Genomic DNA, 18641 nt, shown 5'->3' on the forward strand with positions numbered 1-18641 from the left:
TTTTCAGTGCAAACATACCTCCTTTATGCATATGCAAATTAGGCTAATTACGAAGTGCGTATCGTTCACTGTTTGCCTGCTGCAGTTAACGTTGTGGTACTGCAGTTAAATGGAAATTCATTTTCATTTTTTAGAGACGTGCACATTCTCTATGATATAACTAGTTCAAACGACAACGTATGAGATGAAATAAGTGACGCATAAGTCATCCATGAGATAAAGTCATAATAAAAAAGTCTTTTGAGAAAATTAATTGACATAAGTTAAAATGATGACAAGTCATAACTGAAATATTTGATTTGAAAATAGATGTAATTATAACAAAAATACATAATTGTGAGATCGCATTTGAGATACTCTAAATAATGACAGGAAATTTCAATTCTGACAAATTTTATGACAATCAAAATTATTACAGGCATAATTATAAGTCATGACAGAAAATCATAATTATGAGATCATTTCTGAGTCATATTTGAGGTACTCTAAATTATAACAGGAAATGTCAATCATGAATAAGCTGAATTTATGATAGCCAATTATGGCACTCTAAATTATGAGACAAAACATTATGCCATAGAAAGTCAGAATTATGACAATCATAATCATGACAGAAAGATAAGATAAATTATGACATAAAAGTCAATTATGCCCAAAAGTTACATTTAAAAAATGTAATTATGACAATCAAAATTACATTAAAAATCATAACTTTTCTCAATTTCAGTTAGTTAGAACTTTGTCTTGTTATAATGTAGAATTTTGTCTCATAATTCTGACTTTTCATGACACAAATTATGAACATTTTTGATTTTGATTTTTGTATGATTCTTAAGAATGATTGACCAAAACATATACCTTTACGTGACACTCTTCAACTCTGAATTCTGCCCTTAGTGTCTGAAAATTCAGCGGATTATTCCTCTCTCTGATGTTTATATGTGAGAAAGACGGCAGGTGAATGTATAGTGAGCTGCTACGGACAATGTAAAGTTGTAAAATGTTGTCTTTGTACAGTGTGTTTATGTCTCACCTATTCGTGTACAGTAATATTCATACTCAATGTATCATTCGCCTCTTATACCGACGACAGTATTTATCAGCTTTGTCTGTGTTCGTGTTTATTAAAATATATATGTGCCTTTACTTCAGTATATCTTGCAAGTATCTCTCAAAAAGCAATAATAAAGACAAAGAAAGCGAGAAAAGAATAATAATGAAGAAAGTTTGCCCACACATCACAGAAAGTGGAGGGATCTTGCTGACTTATAGATAGACGGAAATGTTTGTGTATGTCTCCCAAGTGCTTTAGATATGAGATTTTGTTCATCATTTAGCGGATGCCCTGTCATCAAAACCCTTTTACAGTATACTGGATCCACAGATGGTCCAGAACAGCCGGGGGTGAAGCACACCGAATTGAGATTTGTTTTACCCTCGAGTTTTTGGAGCCCGCTTTAAATCACACAATGCGAAAGTTCAAATCCTTTGTCACGCAGGAAAGTATTTTAAGCCTGTGCTGACCCTCCTCCCTTTGTCCGTTTAATATCTCTTCAATGTGAAATTCTGCTGCCCTCTTCTGGAGGGTTATCTTTACCGGGATAAGCAGGTGTCTAAAGAGTGCATGATCTGTATTATAATACATTTTCAGTGGCGCTTCATAATGTGAAAATCATAATCCGAATATTACTCACTGTGTGACTTGTTAATGCACTAAATGATCTAAGTACCAGAATGTCACAGAGACTCCTTTGACTTGGACAAGTAGACAACTACTCAGAAAACCGCACACACACACACACACACACACACACACACACACACACACACACACACACACACACACACACACACACTCTCACTGTGTTTCCATGTTTTATGGGGACTCTCCATAATGGTCCCCACAAGGTCGGAATGTACTGGTATTCCTATCCTTGTGGGGACATTTGGTCCCCATAACGTGATAAATACCAGTTGCACACACACAAAGCCCTAGTAACTATTTTTAAGCAACCGCAGCAATGCCCTGGCAATTGCGTCATGGTTCTGAGTTCTGTATGCATTATTCACTTTAAGAAAATGTTAAAGTCAAGTTTATGTTTGACTTTTAAAGTCTCCCCTGCTGAAAAATAACTGCTAAAATCAGCCTTAGCAGGTTGCCTGCTTTTAGCTGGCCATTCAGCCTTGTCACAGCTGGTCAGCGGGCTGCTTTTAGACGGGTTTTGACTACTTGTTTAGCTGGTCAGGCTGTAAGGGATGCCAGCTGGAACAACCAGCCAAAACCAGCTAGCCCCGGCTGGGAGACCAGGTATAACTAGCTACTTCCAGCTCAAACCAGCTAAGACCCCCCAGCAGGGTCAGACACAAAAACGTACTTTTAATAAATAAATAAATATATTTCCAACCAGTAGAGGACAGTGTTGTTTGACACCCCGTTTTTCTGTATTCTTCTGCTTATTAGTATATCATTTGGACTTATCGTTATCATTTGGAGTTTAAGAATCCAAAATGCCCTTTTTATTATATTTTCCCTAAGCCAATTTCATACTTAAGCAGAGTAGTGCGTTTCTATGAAGCCAAAATTTAATTGTTTCAGTAAAACACACTAACTCAATCCATTCATATTACTTTTACTACACACACACAGAGAGAGAGAGAGAGAGAGAGAGAGAGAGAGAGAGAGAGAGAGAGAGAGAGAGAGAGAGAGAGAGAGAGAGAGAGAGAGAGAGGTGCGTATCAACAAACAAACAGTAAATAAATAAATAGAATTGTGATACGATGCACTGTGATAAATGCTGTTTATCGATTCATTTTGTAACTTCAGACGTTTAGCTTGCAGTCAAAGAAGAAAACAGAACCACAATTACATGGAAGGCTTTATTTTGAGGTGCTGAATGTACCATTTCCGGGAGAGTTAACGCCAACAGCACCCGGGGGTCGAATAAAAGCACTTTTAAAAGCGCTGACCTGTTTCCTCAGCCTGTTTGCTCATAAAGCGAAGGTGTTTAGCACCGTTTTTATGGAGAGAGACGGGCCGGTTTAGGTGGAAACTGGCTTTCGGGAAGACACCCTCCACAGGGAAGCGGCAATAGATTAGAGAGGCGTGCGGTCACCTTGTGTTCAGCACATCCAGGCCGGTTTTCCCGAGTTAACCCGGGGCTTTACAGGCCATCGGGGCCGGACACTGCGGGGAAAGCGGCAAAGCTAATTAGCAGAACGGCGGGACGAACCGGCGTCGTGTCCGCGACAGGGTGTAATGTCGGTCTCCCACCGCTGGGTGGCGTTGACGCTACACCAATGAAGACGAGACTCTTCAAACTTATCCGTTAATGTAATAAAGGTATCTGAATGATTAGTTTTGAACGGCTCGGTTCTTCTTCTTCTCTCTCTCTCTCTTCGTTATACCCAAGCAATTTATGTTTGCAGCCAGCCAGCAGTGGAAAGCAGTGATGTACTTTGATCTCTCTCTCCTCCGTTCGGTGCGAAGGTTGACGCTGTGTTTGTTACGCCGAGGCTCTGTAGTGTGCGAGTCGTGTTGGCCTTGGCTGGGTTTTAATCAGCGGTCTGAGCTCAGGGACAGCAGCCAGTGCCCTGCAGGGGTGGCATTGCTAAAATCGAAGGTGGACAGATGAGTTAAATACAAGCTACACGGCTCAGCTGGATCACGCAGGACGAGAGATCTTCACGCAAGGACGAGGAGCTCAGCTTATATACCAGATCCGTGTAGCGGCATCTGGCAGCTATATCCCGTGCTTTGCTCAGGATATACAGCAGGCTATAAGTCAGATGTGTTATTTGTGTGAAATAGGATTACTATTTAAACCAACTGTTTTCTATTTGCATATATATATATATATATATATATATATATATATATATATATATATATATATATATATATATATATATATATATATATATATAAACTGAATACAGATATACTACCGTTGCGCGGCATATTTTGAGCGAAACGGTATAATCGACGTGAAAATGAAAGTAGGATGGGAGTTGGTTTAATCCACCGGACGACTGGATTATGATTGGCAGGTGGTTTAATGAAAAGGTTTGAAAAAATAGCCTAATAGAGAATGGTGATGTTTCCAAATGGGAACATATTCAAATGGTCCCCTTTTGCATTCCGCAGAAAGCCATACGGGTTTGGAAACGGCACGAGAGTAAGTTAAACGATTCATTATTCAACAATTACTTTACCCGTCGTTTAATTAAACATTGCCTTTAATAAAGTAAATGCGGTTCATTCTGACGTTACGTTGACCGTGAATGCGTTCTAAACCGATGACATCATAGTCGTCGTCATAATGCCCATTACCATTTTTCACATTATCACATTATTATGTATCATAATAGTCATTGTAATTAAAGTAATAATCATCATCACCGTTGTCACTGCCACTAACTATATCGTGCTCTTCCGCCGTATATAATGTCCTTGCAGCCCTAATGGAAAGTGGAGGACGGAGATTCTAGTTCCTGATTGGCTGGCAGCTGGCAGTGAGATGCCGTTCAGATAATGAATCAATCTCGTTGTCCGTATTTTCTTTTGTGCTTTAATAATCTCCCGACACTCGCTGTAGACCGTGTCATATATTAGCTGATTGATCCGAGACAACGTGTCGTTGTTGTCTCAAGAAGATCGTAAATTGTGGCCCCAGTGCTTTGCGTCGCCGCGCGCCATGGAAACTTTCCGCTGCACGAATCCTCTTCTTGGAACCTTTATTTTATTAAAAGTGTCGGATTACACAAAAATGTAAACATTTTTGTTCTTTTCTTTATTTTCTGTACAACGTCGCTCTCTTCACAACATAACACATTGATGTTTTGAAGAAGTATTAGACTTCAGTCAGTGTGGATGCCAGATCAGTTGCAGGTGGTCTTGGTGGGAGGAGCTTTCTCGGTCTAGACAGAATTTGATTGGACAACCATCAGTGCAGTGCAGGGTGACTCATCAATAATCTTTGTCTGTTGTCCCTGAGAAATGCTTAAAGCCTGTTTTGTCAGCATTTAGGAGTGTACAATCACCCTTTTATTACCTTTTATTATTTCCATATATATATATATATATATATATATATATATATATATATATATATATATATATATATATATATTTATATATATATATATATTTTTCTATTTTTTCTATGCATGACAAATAACAGTAAGTGACAGTATGTAATAAAAAGCCCAGTTTCACCATGGAATAAAAAATAAAGTAGGCTATTTGAGACTGGTTTTACATTTTAATTTTACTAAATTTAAAACGAAAAATTAAAACATTCCCCGAAAGTTATTAATAGACATCTTTTTTTCTATCTTTTGTTAATAGTGGATGTATAATTCTAAAATACTTTCAGTTCAGATGCATGTTTTAAAATATATTTTTTGCTGTCATTTATTTACCGAATTGCTTATTTGTTTAATTGTTAATAATTGCTTTAATAATAACAGTCTACAGTAAGTTCGGATCTCCTAGTATCCCTTTGCGTTGTAAATCCTCTACCTGCTGTTACGTATGCTTTCAAGCCATATAATTTGCCTCTGTAGTGTATATTATTATACAGCATGCACAGAATGTTCCTGCACCCTGGGACTGAATGATCGAGTCGCAAGTCGACTCCACAATCGCTCAACATATTGAACGATTGTACTTTCATCCCTCAGTCTCATGTTCATTCATGTCAAATTGAATATGCCGTCTGCTTTGTGTATACAGTCTGGCTTGACATAAATATAACACGCTTTGCTCCTCGGTTCTTCGTGTGATGCTTTCCCACGTCCTCCTTTAAGACATTAGTGCCCTTTCTTCCAATTTCCCATCATCCCGCGCTGGGAGTCGACATGCAGACTCTGCCTTCCAGCTGAAGTCGGGAAGAATTCAGTCTTCAGTCTCTGTTCTCTTCCTCCTGTCCGATGCTCTGAGGTGTAAAATAATAACAGATATGTGCCGTCTAAGGTTGAAAACATCCACGTTGATATCGAGCAGAAGAAAATCAATATGTGTCGAGCACGACTATCTCAACTCGAGACCCCGGGCTGGCTTTTGAAGGTGTTGTGGGCGCCAGGCGGAGGATGAATGTCAGTCAGCGATCGGTCGTCATGGAGACTCAAGGGCCAGGTGGCAGGTGTCCTGAGGTCATCACGCAGCCAATCAGGGCTTAATGATGTGTGAATGAGACTGACCGAGTCATCGCTCTATTAGCGCAGAGAAAGGTCTGGATCCGCTGCATCAACATGTGGAAAATAGCAGTGAACTGTGGAAATTAATGTTTTAACCAAATGTAGACATCTGTAGTCCGGCTTTCTGAATACACCGCGGCACCAATATTGCAGGGAATTCATCTGTCAGACATGTTGAAATGCCAGCTGTTATGAATGTCCTGTGGCCTGAATCATAATTTATGACCTGTCAGTCTGTGCGGCTGAGGAGAATGCATTGCTGTGAAGACGCACAACGCAAAATGGCAGCCCAGGTAGAGATGATTTTAAAATGAGCGCAAGATTGTGTGAGCGAACGTTTATCTTTAACGCTTGTCAAGATTTGGAATCATGGGTGAATACAATCTAGAATACGTCTATTAAGTATCAGAAGTACTGCAGCAAGTGGCGTATTACCACAACCGTAAACCGATCATGATAAAAGACAAATGTACTCTAATCTGACATATAGGTCATAGCGAAAAAAAAAAATTGGTGAAGAAATCATTTTTACTCAGAAATTGCTAGTAAAATTTAATAGTAAAAAGTTGGCTACAAAGAATCAGTATGGAGGTTTAATTAAAGGTCCTAAAACCTAAAACCAAAATGCGTTCTTAGAGCAACTTTTTTGTTTTGATCTACAGAAAAACGGAGTAGTATTTTTATTTTTTTGTAAAATGTCTAAAAATCTGCATTTTATTTAATGCAATTTCCTGCAAAAATGTATTGAAATGTTGTCTACATTTTCTAACGTTCGCTAGCGCAATGTAGCTATATTTAGTGCTAATTAATTCTGTTATTTCTGCTGATTTATTATCAGATCTGTAAAAAGGAAAAGAGTGAAAGAATGAAGAAAGAGTCAAACACCTCCCATAATTCCTCTGGTTAACCTAACACCCCAAGGGTCAAACCACTAAATATTTATATCTAGCTGAGACTAATGCATTTATTTATTTATTCATTATGCTGAGCGTATGCATTTGTCTTTTAAATCATTTGTCCTGTGTCAAAGTTTTATCTTCCAATTCTTGACCTTTCTTTTCGGAACCAAAACGTTCTTATTCACTGTAAACATCAATGCAGGCTATCTTTAGACCAATCAAAGAACTCTAAAGCACTAAATTATGTAACATTTAGCCAGTTTTCTGAAGACGAGCATGAAACATAATAACGCCGGCTTCTTATTAAGAAGCTTTTAAATGAGATTCAGAATGAAGAGCGCAATAATGGCGATACCAGCAAGGACAGGTAGGACAGGTAAATGAATGTAACGTTAAATGTAAAGGACAATGGCAGACAGCTTGCAATCTGATCTTTTTATGCTGTCTTTAAACACCTGTACAGCCATCAGACTGACGCAACTGAAGGTCTTCTCGACAAGAAACACTAAACGACACTGTAAATAAAATTAACCGTCCTTGTGCCTCAGCTGTCAGCAGTGTGAAGTATCTTTTGACGGTACGGAAGGGGAAAGCGACAGATGAGCAATTGCGAATGCGAAACGTTAAAAAGATTGCAGAGCGGTCTTTAAATTACACTGTTCGGTCCTTTCAATGCTCTTTAGAAATAAACATAGAAAGCGGCATTTCTTTTTAGGTACGAAGCTCTTAAATCCGTTTAAGCTTCACTGCCCTTTAACCTTTACTCTGGTCTCGGAGACAAGCGGCTGTTCGGGGCTTTTTCAGAGCCGTACTGTATGTATGTGTGTCTGCCAGCAGTCCGTTGAAGCATGACCAGCTAAACTAGTTGAGTTAATTACCCGTTGCATATGGTTTCCATACACCTCATTAGATGCATTAGAAAAAAGATGGCACAAAACAGTCGAAGGTTTGGTGAAATGAAACTTAACCCTGTCTTTTTTTCGAAATGCATGTTGTAGATCTTTTGTTTAGGTTTAAATGTCTAAAAAAACAATTGACTTAACGCAATGTTTAACCCAAATAAGATTCGAAACAACAGTGTTGCAATCCGTTGCATTTTCACCTATTTATTTTATCGTAATATTTACCCTAGGCCTAAACGCAACTGTTCACGCACTTCATTTCTAGGCCAGACCATGTATTTTAGTTTTTCACAGTTCTATTTAGCATGAACGCATGCGCTCTAATTAATTCAAACCCCTCATTCTCTTTGCAGAAAAATGCAGCTCTGATTAAATTATAAAATGTGGTGTTTATTTATTAATACAAAGTCCTATTCAAAGCAAGCTGTGATATATTTTTTCAATGAATTAATAAATGACATCATATATAAATGATATTTAATTCATACTGTCTCCGCGAGAAGCTTCAAAGCAGGCTAGCTTTTGTTTAAAGCTTACAGTTAACCGTTTCTTTCAAACAGTAATTCTCACCGTGCTTTAAATTAGCTCGCAGCTTTGCATTCTACAGCATCAAACTGGTATGCGGTGGCAAAACAAAACCTAATTTATGTCAGCTGGAATTGTTGCCTAATCGTGAGGAGCTGACAGAAAAATATGTCTTGGCTCATTAGGATTCTAAGCTCAAAGAGAATACTTTGGTATCACGGAAAAGGCCCCATCTCATTAAGCATTTTTATATGACGTTATTAGCCCGCACCGATTCTCTCAGCGCTGATTTGTCCCCTTGCTGCCCCACTGTGAGTTCTAATCACCCACAGTCTCTAAACTCAGAGCTCCTGGCTGTCCGAATGCCAACCCCTCTCTCCTGCTCTGAAGGGAGCACTTACTCAGCTATAATTATGGTAAGAGTCCTACAGCATTGCTCTCTTCCATGCTCTCCAGCAGAGGCCTCGGGGCACAGCGAAGTCAGATTGTTCGGAAACAGCGAGGAGATGCAGAATTCCCGCCTGGATCGCCGGCAAGAGGCTAACCGGCTCTGACAGCGGTGGGGTCATCTCTGAGGCCTGGCCGTCAGCTGGTGCCACACCTAATGCAACCTGAACACTATGGGAACGGGAGAGTAAACTGCAGAAATTCACTCTCCCGCTGTCATCACGAGTGCGGGAGAGATTACGCATAGATGTGGGATTGGAAACGATGAAACAAGCGCGTACGCGTGTGAAAACGCCTACACGGGGCGGGCTGTAAACGATTAAGGCACTTGTACTCTGTAAAAAAAATTGCCGGAATTCTACGTGAAAAACTATGGTAGCAACATTTTAGGTTTTACGGTTTTGGCTTAAGTGTACGGTTAAATACCGTAATTTCATGAATCGATATCATGTTAATATACCGACCGACTGAAATAGTGAAATATGTTTTCTTCCAAATACAATGATAACCGCCAAATGCAGGCGTTGGAGAGAAACGATGAACCAAAGCCCGTCGCAAGCAGCTTTTATATAATAACATATATAGAAGGTTCACAGTGCCATTTACTAAAATCACCAAACACTGATCAGCATCATGGTGAGACTCATTAAACATAAAATCCTAATAAACGTAACTTAAAAAAAAAAACTAAGAAGAAACATAGTTATTTCAAATTTCAGAATCCAATTTGAAATTCAATCCGAGGAATTCTGGGAACAGCAATTTACTGTTTTACATTCTTTCACTTCCAAAAATGGCATTTCACTGGAAAATTGTCTATTACAGTTTTTTACTGTATCGGTGGGGGGTCTTAGCCTACTGTTAATCATTTTACTGGTTTTTACCGTAGCATTCACAGTTTTACTGTTAAAAACACAGTACTTTTTTACGGTGTATATATGACCTATGGCATTGTGGGACATGAAGGAGACGAGAGATGACTTTCTGTCTTTATAACTAGATACTGATTCACCCTTGGTTCAGGCGCCCGAGAGCCATAAGCATTAATATATTGATGTAAACTCTAACCCCAGGAAACAAACAGAAAACATCTTTGGAGGTTTGTTTTAAAGGCTGCAATGCAGTTCGCATTCTGTATGGAAAGCACACAATGTTCGTTTCATTTTCACACGTGTTTCATGCTGAATATTTTTGGGTGTTGTCATGCAAAGCTAACGGTGACATGCAGAGATGAGGTGCTTATTTTTATTCCTACGGAGACGGCAGGAGGAGCATCGCAAAGCGCTCATTGACTCTCTAAGGTCTCCTTCGGTGTTCTGCGCAAACCAAGGCTTATAATGACGCGTGAAATTACAACAAAAATATAACACTATTGTATTCTATAAATGATTGTGGGCTGAGACTGTTAGTAGATTAAAAATGATTCACGATTGATCTTTCTTGTAGTTAACATGATTAATCTAACGTAATATTTCATACTAAAATACCGCGTTCTGTTAATACGGTTCTATTAATGCTTTTGATATCTTATGCTCATCAACGCTGCCTTTATTTGATCAAAAACATGTAAAAACTGTAACATAGCGAAATATGATTACAATTTAATGGAACTGTTTTCTTTTTCGAATATATTTTAAAATGTAATTTATTTCTGCTATCCTTCGGAAAATAATATGCTGATTTCTCTGATTTATGACATATGGCGAAAAATGTTTTGAAGAAAAACTGATTTTCACTTAAAAGTGTCTTTCACTTAAAGGTTTAAGGTCCCGCTGTTCTCGTAGAATACCTCTAGACGAATTCTCGATCTCATAGGGTTTATACCAGAATACAATGACTTTATATAGGCGTTTTCAGAGGGGGGTTTTACCCCTCTAGCCAATGAAACAAAAGATGACGCAGGTTGTATCCATGCCAAAGGATGTGTACTTAGAGAAGATACAGGAAATTACGAACATGTAAGGAATATATTTGGACACAGAAAAACACTTCTTCCTGTCAAGTATCAAAAGTGTAGAGCAAACTCATTCACCCCACGACGAGGAGTAGCGCACGCACCAATGATCGATTGAATCCTTCTAACATGTAGAAGGATGGATAGATCGTACTACAGAACACTAGGGGGAGATATAAAGAAAATCACGTCAAGGAGAAGGGAAAAAGATCAGACAGAAAGAGTCTAAGGGCGGGGAGAGTGTGTTCAAATCTAACAGTTAGCCATATGAAAAAACTTTGTAGATGTTGCCAGATATTTTTCTTGGTCTACGCACCCAAATTTATCAAAGGATTTCTAGACAACTGAAGCAAGATCGATCTAACTAAATCTAAAGAATAAACTATAAAAAATTAAAAATAAGAGTTTTCGTCTACAAGGGCTTTGCTCTAATCTGCCTTTCGACAAGCTTTGTGCCTATTTAATTGAGCCAGGGACCCAAGCATCAAAAAGCATGTTGTGTTCGGTTATATTATAAACCGGTTTATTTCAGATACAATTACACCGACCTTCAGCTTTTCGTAATTATGAGGCGTACCGCGCAAAGAAACGTTTTCTACCAAGAAACGTTCTCCGAGCATCCCATTCAAGAAAAGTCATTCCCGTTCAAGAGCACTTTACGTAATCTCATCTCGTTACATCCACTCTCGTGAAGTAGATGTTTCCAAGCAAAGTTTACAAAACACATCCGTTTATCATTTTCAGATGAAGGGCTGAGTCATGAGCCGTATACCACCGACCCATTGTGACTATCTCTCTCTCAACCTGTTTCTTCTGAATGACAGTTGCATCACCCGGCATACATCTGCTGTGTAGCTGGATCACTGCTGGAGCTGACATCAGCAGCGCCTGTAATCATTGGACGAGGCGTTCGCTTTCCAGATGAAGTTGGCTCAGAGATGTGTAATGCGCTTATAGAGAGGGAAGGCCAGATTAGCCCACCTCTTCCACAACATCTTTGATTTCAGCATGGCAACATGCGTGTTGGTGCATTTAACATGTATAATCACATGTCTGAGCTGAAATTGCATGCATGCGGATGCTCTTTAGGCGGCTGCTGCATTATGCATTAGCACGTAATTCCAGGCTTGTAACAATACTTCACGAATGCAAAACATGCCACTGATTCTTCAAGAGAAGAAATGATTAGTCAAATCTGAATTTCGAGTGGATTTACTTCAGCTGGATTTCTCCATTTACATTTTTTTCATTTAAAAAAAGCGGTGCTTTCAGAGTTCGCCAACGCAGTGCGATGCCGTTTTTATGTATATTTTCTAGGTAATTGCAAATGTGTTTTGTTTGGCGACGCTTTTTTGTCGACTCTTTCTGCAGGTTACACTTTCGCGCCAGTAGGGGGTGAAAAGCGGCCGTGTTTATGATGGAGTCGCTCGATTGATTCGTTGAACCGAATCTTTCTAAATTATTATTCATTTTCCAGAAACGTAACAACCAATTACCTTGATTCATTCAACCGATTTGTTGAACGCTGATTCGTACGAACACCCATTTAATCATTCGAATCATTCGCTCTGCGATTCGTTCATAACAATGAATAATTCAGGAACGAAACGGAGCGCGCGGAGATGCACATCGTTCAGTTTTTTGCGGCTTTGTGGAGCTATTTAAAGTGCCGGGGAAACACAACTGACAGTACTGTATTTGACAATGTAAGTTACTCAACGTTTTCTTTTAATAAGACTACAATGTCACGGTCACATCTCTTCTGTTTTCCAAATATCGGCTTGTTTAATTATCTGCGGTAGAGAACAACAGCATTTTTGCCGTTAACTGACTTACACAAACGCGATGCAAACAGTGCTTTGCTAAATAGAATTCACTGGAGCTAAATTAGTTTGTTTACTCTTGAACACGCATGCGCATTAGAACAACCTGGACAACACTAGGTACAGCTTGTGATACTCCTGTTGTCGGAATTTTGAAATATGCTTATCTAAATATAAAAGATACGCAGATTTGAGATTTCAGTCAGGCAGAAGCTGCACCTGGCTGACTGGGAACCTCAGGGTAGCCCATATTTAATTTTTGACGAGTCTCTGAGGGATAGCAACTTGCTGTCTAAATCTAAACAGTAGTGATGGTTTCCCTCACAATCACTGGATCTCGATGGTGGGCCCCAAATAAGCTTTACTTCCGTTTCAGAAGCATTCTCGGAGCTGTGATGCTTTAACTACAGCTGCCAGGAATGAGACTTTTATGAAGTCTCAATAGAGCTCCAGGAAGGAGAGAAGCCAACAAACCTAAATTACTCCTTTGTTAATTCCTCTGCCCGTCTGTCATACACCCCGCGTGATTTGAGAAACAATAGCTCCAAAGCAACCGCAGCCATTTCCAATCCTGTGTCAGCTTTCAAACACACCTGCAGCAAGTTAATATTGCGTTTCACGCTAATCGCATTTGTCATCTTTTCCCCAGCACTTTGTTCGGTGGCTGAGGCGCTAGCTTCGCTCATCACCGGATGCGTGAGAAAGACATTGCAACTAGTTTTGACGTTTTGTGGTCATTGTACCTTCTGCGAGTTTGAGAAGAAGGTATCGAATAAGTCTAATGGGTGCTAACAAATGCTCAAGTGTATTACTGCAGTAAAACTATACACCTCTGCTGCTTGGAAATGCTCTTAGAGATACCTGAGCGATTGATAAAATGCTTTTAACAGCAGGGCAGCGATAAGTATGGACTGAAATCATATTAAAGCATCAGTGTTCTTACTCTTGAATGCTTTTCTGATGTCCATTTCGGTCGCTATATACCACGTGAGGACATGCACAACATTATCTGTTAATCTTTATGGGAAGGCTGTATATATAATGCATTATAAAGCAGTGCATAATCAGGGTTGGGGTGCAACTCACAAGAACGCTGCTAACTTAAAGGGACAATTTATCCCGAAATTGAACATTTTCTAAAAATGTACTCACCCTCAGGCCATCCAAGATGTAGATGAGCTTGCCTTCATCTGAACAGATTTGGAGAGATTTAGCATTAAATTACTTTTCTCACCAGCGGATGCTCTGCAGTGAATGGGTGCCGTCAGATTAAGAGTCCAAACTGCTGCTGGTAAAAACATCACGATAATCTATCAATTCATGTCTTGCGAAGTGAAAAGCCACATGTATGTAAAAATACAAATACATAATTAAGGTGTAAGAAGTCCACAATCCATAATAGCATAATCCTATCAGTGAACAAGTCCGTTCCCTGTTCCTTTTACGGCAAAATCCACATGTTTGAAGCCAAAAATGTCTTGATGGATTTGTTTATTGCAAACATGCTGCTTTTCTCTTTATGAGATGTTAATTGATGAACTGAGTCGTGTGGATTACTACTAGATTAATTTACTGTTTTTATCAGCTGTTTGGACTCTGGCGGCATCTATTTACTGCAATTAAAAACTACATCTCGGATGACTACAGTTTAGATTTTTTTTTTTCTACAAACAGCTCTTTTAAAAAATAAGAAAGCACAGTAGTTAATGGCCATGTATAAAACGGCTCCCTTTAAACGTAGATAGTTTGAGAAAATAATGTAACTCCCTCAACGCTGCTTAATGTGCCTTATAACGCACACCGCATTCCGTTTTCTCATAAATAATTGATGTTGATGAAAATGTGATGTAAATAAAAATGTTGCCGCTAATAATTTAATCTGAATATTAATAGAGGAAATGGAAGCCGGTTGAAACGAATGACGTTTATGTGCCAGTCTTTTTGACTGACAGAGCAATGTTTACATGAAGCGTTTTTCTTTGATCTTCAGCCTCTTAAAGATGTTTTCCGTTCCTCAGCTCAGCGAAGCGTGAGCGGCACATTTTCAGCCAATGAATGCAAAGCGTGTATGTGTGTAATCAAGTCTGTCAAGTATCTCAGCATCCTTCTCAGCTTGAATCACACGAAAACAACATCACTAAAATCAGACACTAATCAAGGCCTCAAAAACCAGATGAGATAATCCTCCAGTGAGTGGCTGTCTTGAATCACCCTTTCCTAGAATATCAAAGCATCAAACGAGCGGTTTTATGGCAATATTATGCTATTGTTTGGATTCATCGGACCTTGTCTGTTTCGCCGCTGTATTGCTGCATTTCTTATGATATATGTGTGCTTGTGCTTTAGTCAGAATGTTCTCAGAATCTCATGAGAACATTTTCTCACACGGCGCCATATTCTCACGGAGTGCTAGACAGTTATGTTTGTATAAGTTCTTTATATTTATAACATGCAGTATAGTTTATGGGTGTGTTTTGTTTTAAGCTTCCTAACTCTGGCTGTAGTATTGTAGCCATGGCTTTGTAAAAATGTAATCACGTAATCATAAATAATTGTCCAAATGGATTCTTGAATGCATTCAAATCCTAATGATGTTGTGTATTGTTCCACAGAATTGGAATTGGAAAATCATCTTCCTGCATAATAGTGCTCTATAGGCACTTTCCCTTTGGGAACGAGGTAATTTGCCGTTAGCGGTTATTAAAAAAACATTCCTTGAAATAAAATAAATGTTAACTACGAAACATTTTATATAGCAAAACAGCAAAAACAAATAAAAACGGCAAGCACAAAATGAAAAAAGATAAAATTGCACAACATTAAATCAGAAAATATAAAAATAAAATCTTCAAAATGCAAAATCTATAATAGTATCCTCATGCTAAAACGACACTCTTTGGGAGTCATTCGTTTTTTTGGAACATTATGTTGTATTTTTATTTAAATTTGTTTTATTTTTTTTTTGATTAATTTAATTGTATACATCAGTCGAATCGAAACAAAATATTCAGGTTACATTTAAAAGAAAATTAAATAAAAGTTAAAAAATAATATATACAAATATATACAAATTTTATCTACTTTTTATTATTATATATTTTTGAAATAAATAAAACAGTAGATATATATACTGTGTGTGTGTGTATATATATATATATATATATATATATATATATATATATATATATATATATATATATATATATATATATACTGTGTGTGTATGTATGTATATATATATATATACACTGTGTGTGTATGTATATATATATATATATATACACTGTGTGTATGTATATATATATATATATATATATATATATACTGTGTGTCTATATATCTGGGCATTCGTACTTTTAAATTTATTAGATTTTAAATAGGGTTCGTTTCTTCAAGTAAATATAAATGTGTGTGTCTATATATACAAGTCAGAATGCTTGTATATGTATTTTGGGACTTTTTCGGCTAGGGCTGATAGGAATAAATCTGAATTGGACATCAGACAGCTCAGGTAGACAGGGAAAATAAGTGTAGATGATCTTCTCTTGCCTGTGAGCGCGTGACCTTTGCCGAGCTCCAAATGCACTCGGTAATGCACCAATACCTTGTCAGCCCTTACAAACCATCACTCTTTCAATCACATCTCTTTCTCAAATCACATTCCCTCACCCAAAAACACACAGCGAGGACAAACACAGCGGCTCCTGCACTCGGCGGTGTGCCCAGACTTTAGATGCCGCTCTAGATTACCAGAGCTGCAGATCTTCCCGAGTCTGGGGAGCTGAAGCCTGACGATGCGACCTGTCACGGTACTTCTTTTTTCATCACGTCCCTCCAGGCTCCAGATCGATGGCTGCACTAAGTCACTGTGGCGATTGCCGGGTGGATATTGATCATTTATTATTTAATCTAAGCCTCATGCAGAGGACGGACGGGGAGAATGTGTGGGATGAGCCACCGCACAGGGCCTGATATCGCTTCCAGTTACAGTAAACACGCGGCTAATGGACTTTATCACCTTTAATAGCGCTCAGACCAGACGTGATTTTAGTAATGAGTGTGTCCTCAGCGTTAATCAGCGATAGGAAATGGTTAGTCTGTTTAATGGTCATGCAGCACGATAAGCTGACCAGGACCGGAGTGGATCTTATTACACCGCTACTCAACAAATAAACAACCGTGCAGACATTAAATGTTGATTTAGAGTTAATTTTAACCGGCATTTGTTAAAAACAGTCTATTAATGTACAAAACGATCACCAATCAGATGAACGCTGCAGCACTGTTACAATAGGCTAATATAGGAGAGTTCTCTGAGGTCAATATTTCTTACAGTTGATGGGTCTAAATGAAGCAAAGATTAGAATCGAGTAGTCCATCGTTTAAACGACAATTACGATATCAGCAGAGACGATACTGTAGATAAATTGAAATTAAATTGTTACCACGATTAGACGGAGGCAGTATTGGGGGTAACTTATTACAAGTAACACGAGTTATGTAATCATATTATTTAGTTCTAGACTAAATGTGAATGTGCATTAATTCATCTTTTGGGGTGAAAGGGCGTCTACTTTTGCCATAAATAGAACTTCTTCTGCTAAAAACAAGCTCTGTCCATATTTAAAAAGTAACACTTTCCATAAAAAGTAACTAAATAACACAATTTTTTCAGGGAGCAATGCGATTATTGCAATGCGTTACTTTTAAAAGTAACTTTTCCCAACGCTGGTCATCCACGTCTTTCAGTTCTTACTATTAGAATTTTCATTATAATAAAGTATATAACGAAATGCTAATCGACATTATTTTGTTTAAGAAGCCAGATCAGCTCACGCAAGGATTTATGCCAAACACTCAACTTACATTATAAAGTGAATTTGGAGTAAAATCTATTAAATGTGGTATTTTCACATGCTTTCAGATGGAGCAGCGTTTACTGCACAGTTACGCAAACAGCTGTCATTACAGCAAACTATTTCCTCAATTTCATAATCGTATAATTATTGCCTGATTTTCTTTTTTTTTCGTAGCTTTTGGAGAACTACTGCTCTATATAGTAAATGTTCCTTCACCTGGAAAGCAGGTGATGGAGATTTACTACTAATCACAGAACCGGCTTTACTGACGATTTTTCAGTATCAAACAGCAAAACTAATTGTACAGCTAAAATAGCATCCGATGAGACCAAAAGCTAGACCCATAGAATTTACAAACGGCCGTGACCATTTTTACGTCTAGAGGAAGGTGGATGTCTCACACCTCTGCTAGATACCAAAGCACTCGAGCTCCAATTTTTAAGGTGGCTGATAGACTAATTGCAGATTTTAGAGGACTGCAGTGCATGCGTTGCCAATGATTTTATCAGCGTTCTCAAAGCATGACATGTTCTTTTTCCGTGGAGAGATGGTGTGATGAAGTTCAGAAGTTAATGAATTATTAAGACGTTTCACCGAGAACACGTCATGCTTTGAGAACATAGTTTTTCTGTATCGTGTTCTAGGCATGTACGACTAATACTTTGTTTGCGAGTCAACGTTTGCATGTAACGAATCAGTGGTCTTTGCAGTCTTTATATTTATCCAGTTTATATTGATAGGTTTATAAATATCTACAGAAATCACGTTAATAATAATAAAAGAGGCGAACATCACGATCCACGACGATTTAACCCAGATTCAACAAGTTGGCTAGTCATCTACTCTTTGGGACCCCTGAAATATTACACTGTACACGACGTGCTTCTTCTTCGACGGTGCGTGTAATGTTATCAAACAGCATTTCTTTTGTTTTATGTGTTGTTTAAGGACAGATTTATCAAAAATGGATGACACCAACATAATAAGCATAGCGTGTTCTTGTGAAGACAGAGAGAGAATTCGTCTGTCTGTAG

The 18641-nt window shown here is 38.3% G+C and overlaps 1 long non-coding RNA gene across 1 annotated transcript in view; it reads left to right on the plus strand.

The window, feature by feature from the left end:
• Positions 1-12520: 12520 nt before the first annotated feature.
• The window catches only part of LOC122323089, a 140576-nt gene continuing 134455 nt past the window's right edge, over positions 12521-18641 (plus strand). The window contains exon 1 of the long non-coding RNA XR_006246944.1: positions 12521-12631. This is a non-coding gene — a long non-coding RNA (uncharacterized LOC122323089). The remainder of the gene's footprint in view (positions 12632-18641) is intronic.

Source organism: Puntigrus tetrazona, chromosome 18 (genome assembly GCF_018831695.1).
Source record: "Puntigrus tetrazona isolate hp1 chromosome 18, ASM1883169v1, whole genome shotgun sequence".
Lineage (NCBI taxonomy): Eukaryota > Metazoa > Chordata > Actinopteri > Cypriniformes > Cyprinidae > Puntigrus > Puntigrus tetrazona.